Source organism: Grammomys surdaster, unplaced genomic scaffold (genome assembly GCF_004785775.1).
Source record: "Grammomys surdaster isolate TR1022 unplaced genomic scaffold, NIH_TR_1.0 112651, whole genome shotgun sequence".
Taxonomy (NCBI): domain Eukaryota; kingdom Metazoa; phylum Chordata; class Mammalia; order Rodentia; family Muridae; genus Grammomys; species Grammomys surdaster.
Window position 1 is genome coordinate 1640 of NW_021611859.1, and position 7477 is coordinate 9116.

General features: G+C 33.5%; 1 pseudogene; it reads right to left on the minus strand.

The window, feature by feature from the left end:
* Nucleotides 1-828: 828 nt before the first annotated feature.
* Nucleotides 829-6774, minus strand: LOC114635577 (annotated as a pseudogene).
* Between the last annotated feature and the right edge of the window lie 703 nt (nt 6775-7477).

Below are 7477 nucleotides of genomic sequence, written 5' to 3' on the forward strand. Positions count from 1 at the left end.
CCCTGAAACATAAATCCAGCATTTGGTAAGAATTCTGGATACTGGATACCCGAAATGTACTTCCCATCTTTAGGTATAATATAGGATAAATAAGATGTAGTCTCAGTGACTCAGTTTGTAAAACACTCTTTTAAGTACAACTTGTCTGAATTTGTTCATTTGAATAAAATAAACAGATTACTGCTAGTTTTATTACATATTTTTAGGTCTATTGTGTACACGTTAATTATTTTCTCTTTGGAATGAATTATTTCTCTATCTATGAAAGTGCTATAAAATACAATATTCTTCTGGATTCCACACTTGCCTTCATCTTGTAATATTTGATGGTAAGTAAACAAGGAAAAGTTTAATGAAAACTATCTTACATTGTCACATTTTCAGAGTTTCACCAAGCATAAATAGTTGACATTATCTAAGATTTGAACATTGCATGAAGGATTTCACAGGTTTTTCATTATCTTACTAATTCTCTAGGGTGGAGCTTCAAATGTTGCCAAGAATATACCCTGAATAAAACATATGCCCCATTTTTGCCAACAGAAAAACTTTCCCTCCAAAAATTTTTAGTTGTTTCCTCTGACCTGAAATGAAGTCAAAGATATTTTTGCATACATTACAGTAGTTGTTAATATTCTCACCAGTATGTATTCTCTATTACATTCTAACAGATATGCCAAAAGTAAAGAATTTACACTTTAAATACATTTGAAAGTTTGCCCTCTTTTAAGTATTCTCTAATAAAATTTAAGATGATTTTCTTGGTAGAGGGCTGTCTCACTTACTTCATTCACAGAGTTTTTATGCTGCATGAAATCTCTGATAATTTCACACTTTGACATTGTGTGTAATGCATTTGTCATAAACACAATATTTGTAAGGTTTATCTCATGTATGAATTCTCTGATGCATTCTGAAACTAACTTTATGGTTAAAGTATTTGTCACACTCGTGGCATTTGTAAGGTTTCTCTCCTGTATGAATTCTCTGATGAATTCTCAGTTTTCCGTTTTCAGTAAAACATTTGTCACACTCACTACACTTATAAGGTTTCTCTCCAGTATGAACTCGCTGATGAATACTAAGATGGGGTTGTGTGGAAAAACATTTGTCACATTCACTACATCTGTAAGGTTTCTCTCCTGTATGAATTCTCTGATGAATTCTCAGACTTCCGTTTTCGGTAAAGCATTTGTCACATTTAGTGCATTTGTAAGGTTTCTCTCCTGTATGAATTCTCAGATGAATTTTCAGTCTGCCTTTTTCAGTAAAGCATTTGTCACATTCGGTGCATTTACAAGGTTTCTCTCCTGTATGGATTCTCTGATGAATTCTCAGACTGCATTTTTGGGTAAAGCTTTTGTCACATTCAATGCACTTGTAAGTTTTCTCTCCTGTATGAATTCTCTGATGACTTCAAAGATGGGATTGTCTTGAAAAGCATTTGTCACATTCACAACATTTTTAAGGTTTTTCACTTGTATGAATTCTCTGATGAATTGTCAGTCAGCCTTTTTCAGAAAAGCATTTGTCACATTCAGTGCATTTGTGAGGTTTCTCTCCTGTATGAATTCTCTGATGAATTCTCAGGTTTCCAGTTTCAGTAAAGCATTTGTCACACTGATTACACTTATAAGGTTTCTCTCCATTATGAATTCGCTGATGAATATTAAGATGGGATTGTGTGGAAAAGCATTTGTCACATTCACTACATCTGTAAGGTTTCTCCCTTGTATGAATTTTGTAATGAATTCTCAGACTTCCGTTGTCAGTAAAGCATTTGTCACACTCTCTACATTTATAAGGTTTCTCTCCCATATGAATTCTTTCATGAGTTCTCAGACTACTGTGGTGAGTAAAGCATTTGTCACATTCAGTGCATTTGTAAGGTTTCTCTCCTTTATGAATTCTCTCATGAGTTCTCAGACTACCCTGGTGAGTAAAGCATTTGTCACATTCATTGCATTTGTAAGGCTTCTCTCCTGTATGAATTCTCTGATGAATATTAAGATCAGATTTTTGGCCAAAGGATTTGTTACATTTACAACATTTGTAAAGTTTCCCTCCTGTATGAATTCTCTGATGTATGTTAAGATTGAATTTTTATGCAAAACAGTTTTCACATTTACTACATTTGTGAGGTTTCTTTCCTGGATAAATGCTCTGCTGACTTTGAAAATTGTCTCCCTGGGTAAAGAATTCGTCAGGTTCACTACATTTGTAAGGATTCACTCCACTATTATTTTGTTTCATCAGTGGTTCATTTTTAGAGAGAAAATCCTTATCATCGTCTGTGTTTATACTGTGTTCTTTCTTTCCTATGTGGATTCCTTGATTGAGACTAATGATTGAACACACATTTAAACTGTTTGTACATTCTTTACACTTGCAAACTTCTTCAGTGTTCCCAGTTTTAGGAATTCTTAGATTTGAGAACTGAAGAGATGCATTATGAAGTGTACTTTGGTAGATTCAGGAATCATTTTGCTAAGTTCATTGCATTTAGACGACTTTTCTTGGATATTCACATGCTCATGGACAATGTACTGTGTGTCTTGATCCAAGACCTTCCCGACCTTAAGTGCTTGCTGGCAGGAGCCTGATATTGGTGTCTCTTGTGAGGCTTTGCAAGCACCTGAACAACAGAAATGGATGTTTGCAGCCAACAATTGAACTGAGCATGGGTCCCCAATAGAGGAGTTTGGGAAAGGATTGAAGGAGCTGAATGAGTTTGCAACCACATAGGAAAAACAGTATTATCAATGAACCAGATCCCCCTGGCCTCACAAGGACAAAATCACTAAGCAAAGAGTACATATGAGGGGCTCATGTCACCAGCTACATAGTAGCAGAGGATCGTCATATCTGGCATCATTGAAAGTGTGGGCCCTTGGTCCTGTGAAGGTTTGGTGCCTCAGCAAAGGGGAATCCTAGTGGAGTGCGGTGGGAGAGTAGGAGCACTCTCATAGAAGTAGGGCGAAGGGATACGGGGAAGGAGGACTTACAGAGAAAAAACCTGGAAGAGGGAAAGCATTTGAAACGTAAATAAATGAAATAACGAATACCAAAAAAAGGCAAAATTGTACTTAGCAGAAGGTAGGACAAATAAGTGATCAACCTGTAATGAAATTTGAAAAAGTAGATCTCTAAACAATGTATGTCTAATTTGATGGTTACAATTTGATTCAGAGTGACAATGTGTAGCTTTGGTCAGGTATAAAATTATGATGTAACTGCCATTCACATGGAAACCAGTAAATAGTTTTATTTCAGCATTCTAAATGAAAGGATAAATAATCATGTCCCAAAACTAAACCAACTGTCAAAAGTAAATAAAAGTTTTCTCTATAAGAGCAGCTCCATATACACTTTAAACTTGTTGCAGTTTTTAAAATCATAAATGAGGGAACATTTTAAAGCAATAGTAAGATTAGAATATTCCAACTATTTGATGTATAGTAATGTAATTCCTTGTATTGAATAGTTAATTTTTTTGAACTTGAAAGACTTGAATCAAGCTAAATTACTTGTAAGAAGAGATCTCAGAGAATATTGCACAGATTACTCTTCCAAAGAAAGCAGAAAAATGTAAAGAAAACACAATTAAACATTATGATTTTAACCAGAAAAATTATGATTTTCCCTCTTTTGGTGGTCTCTAGACACGTCAGAGAGTTTGCATAAACACAAAGTGGGAACATTCAAGGAAAGAATCAGGAAGTCAAGAAGAAGTGCATTCTTACCAACAAACAATAGATTGTTGTAATTCTCCAACATCACATCCATGAACAATGCCCTTTAAGGAAAAGTGAGACATTCCCATTCCTCCAGTGAGAAGTCCACAGCCACATCCTTAAAGGTTAAGGGACCCTGGAATGGAAATTTACATATTTGCTACTGGACCAAAATTTTTCCTATGTTAAAAAAAAGAATTAATTAAGATATACTTTGTGATACAAATGATTGAAGAAAATATTGAAGCACAAATGTTTTCAAAATGTGCTATGGAGAAGTGTCTGAGGTTATGAATTGCTGCTTTTCCACAGAAAATCTATACAATGACTTAATATAATGCTCACATTTAGAAAGGCTCTCACCTTCATGAATTTTCTTTGGTTTACTGAGACCATAGCAGTAAATGAAAGATTGGCCACCATTACTACATTTCAAAGTTTTCTGTACAGTTTGATTTGTGGAATATCTTTTAAAGTCCTCTATTACGATATTTATTTCTCAGCACCCATAATGCACTATACAATGGAATGTTAAAACTAGTTCTTTAAAATCGAATGATCTCTTCTGAACACTACTGGCAGGAGAATACATACCACATATGCATACATTCGACAAATGTAATCAACATATATTTAAGAAAAATGAACCTTAACTTTAATAAAAAAAAAAAACCTCATAGATTTCCTTGGATTTCTATTTCCCTGAGAGTGCATGATATAATTATTTGAAAAGCAGAAATCATTTACAGAATATAACATATACATTTGATGTCTAGATACAGTAATGTAACTTTATGAAATATGGGTTGATATCAAATAGAATCCTAGTGCCACATCATAAATTGTCAACTTATGATGACAAAAACAAAACATGCTTTCAAATTTTACAATGCACAGCTTGCTGAAATATGGACACTTGCTTACTCCTGTGTGTAGCTACATCTCACTTGTCTGTATTACAATGCATCTATTTAACAATCTGAGGCCTAAGTAGAATGTTACATCCTTCTAGAACAAACTAGTAGTATATGAAATGCAAAATTAATGGATCGACTAAATGAATGTTTTTTTCTTAAACAGAATAAAACTCCAGCATCAGGACATACATTCAACATTCCATATGATGCAGACACTCAAATGCATTGGAAAGTTATTTATAAGAATATGTTCAAAACTATAAAGTAGAAATACAATATTTGAGAGCATTAAAACATTTAATATTTTATATAACCTGGCATGATCAATACATATAATACATACAATAACAAATGGCATGAGTGGCAATGCATTCCAATGAAGTAGAATCATTCTCTTTGATCAAATTTTGTTTTCAAATTGAAAAAGAACTATACTAATTCTTCATGAGTATTTAATAATTCTTCCCCATAATATTAACAATTTAAAATGTCAATCTTCGCTGAGCGGTAGTAGCGCACGCCTTTAATCCCAGCACTTGGGAGGAAGAGGCAGGTGGATTTCTGAGTTCAAGGCTAGCCTAGTCTACAGAGTGAGTTCCAGGACAGCCAGGGTACACAGAGAAACCCTGTCTCGAAAAAAACAAAACAAAACAACAACAACAAAAAAACCCAAATAAATAAATAAATAAATAAATAAATAAAATAAGATAAAATAAAATGTCAATCTTCTAATTTTATCCTTATTTAATTTTATTCAGAATTTGATCATTTATGTATCAGAATTGTAAGTTGCGTAAAAGTATCATCTATAATTTTTCCTTTGTTCATGAAAACTATAATTTTCTGGTTATACACTGTCTCTATTACAAATGAGCCTCAAAAATGTAAACCTGGGGGAACAAAAAATGATTAAGAGGTAAACGTACTTGCTGCTTTTGCATAGAAACAACGTTTGTTTCTAAACAAATTTCAGCTCACTATTATGTCTGACTTCAGTCCGCAGAGATTGGTGCTGCACTCTGGGTTTTAGGAGCATAACGTATCATTCAGTGTACATAAAAACATTCAGATGAACACTATATACTTAAAGAAAATTGTATTGTAATGTAAAATAGAATCATTGCTTCAACTCTTCAGTTATGTAATGCATAATTTGGATGAAGAATAACATAGGTTTTATCAAACCTTCTTCCTTTTAAAAAACCGAACACAAAGAATTAGGATGAACATTAATTTATGTTTGAAAACTGATGGTTTGTACACAGCACTTAGATGATGCCCTGTAGAAAATTCTCACTAATGTCTTTCATGTGGTGAAATGAGAAGATGAAGACACAGGACTTACACTGCTTCTAAAGATGGGAACCAAAAAGAAAGGAAAATAGACATCTCTATACTGAGAATTTACCACAGGGGCTGTATCTCTTGAGAGACGAAGAGATTTCAGGTGTAAACACTTCAATGATTACTGTGTAATATAAAATGTCAGAAAGAGTTGTCAGAATGTTGAAATCTGTGTCAGCTCACAATCACATCGTTGGCAAAAGAAAGACAATTTCATTCCATCATCTGTGCCTCTAGAGAGCTGATACATTTACTATTAGGATTCAACACATTGGGTCCCTTATAATTTTACTCTTCTACAAACTCTACTCTTTCATATATTGCTTAAAGATGTGAATTTCAACATATTTTCATATCCACATTCACAAGCTTGTGTCTGGAAATCTGACCATCCATGAAATACAATTGATCTGACACAAGAGACGTTACTACCACACTAACATAAATGACAGAACTTTATCCAATGTAGAAAATACCCATCAATATATTCTTGAGAATCATTTTTATTAGATGATTTGAGACCAATAGGTCTCCAGTCCATGGGAATTTTATTCACAGTATAAAACACAGTAGAAATATGAAGATGTTATATACATAAAAAATAAAACATTTAATTTTCATTATCTCAGAGAAAAATGAATCATAAAAAAGAAGCCCTTAGGTAGCATTACATAAGAAATCTTTTGAATGGATTGAATAAAAGAGGGATTTTTAAGAAATGTTGATAGAACACTGACCTGCGGAGTGTTTACCAGAGAAGCACTCATTCTTTTCGTTTTTCTTTTTCTAGGTACTGTGTTAGGAACAAAGATTAGAATTCTTGAAATTTCACATCAAGGATTGAACAATTCAAGATGAAATAAATATGACTCTATTACAGACAATGCTAAACCACATTAATAAAACCATTAAAAGCAAAATGACACAAGCATCTTGACAACATTTCTACTGACGTGACAGCATTTGTGTTCTTATATGAGTATAACCTGAGGACTATTTCTAACCTCAGAAATTACCAGGCACAAACATAGAACATATGTATACCTGCTGTAGAACACTAATACTCAGGGTAGTTACTGAAAATTTATCTTCCTGGGACTAGAGTCAAAGACAAATGGCCAGTGGGTGCCAAGACTGATTTCTAGAATTGAAAGGAGTTTCATTAGTAATCACACTAGAATACAATATCTGAGCCTTTGATGAAATTCCAGTTCATTCTATGTGGAATATACAGTCTAAGTCTTTTCCATGTGTGTCCTGTTGCCTTGGAATACAAAGGTTCTATCTCATAAATATGTTGTAGTTCCACATGAAAGTAAGAATGAATGGCATGGGTCTCCTGGCATAAATACCCATACATACACATACATACATATACATACATGTGTTTACACATAAATAAAAACATAGGAACTCATTCTGAATGTTGAGATATTATTACTATCAAAAGTACTCATGACCATGGAATCAGCAAATATGCAG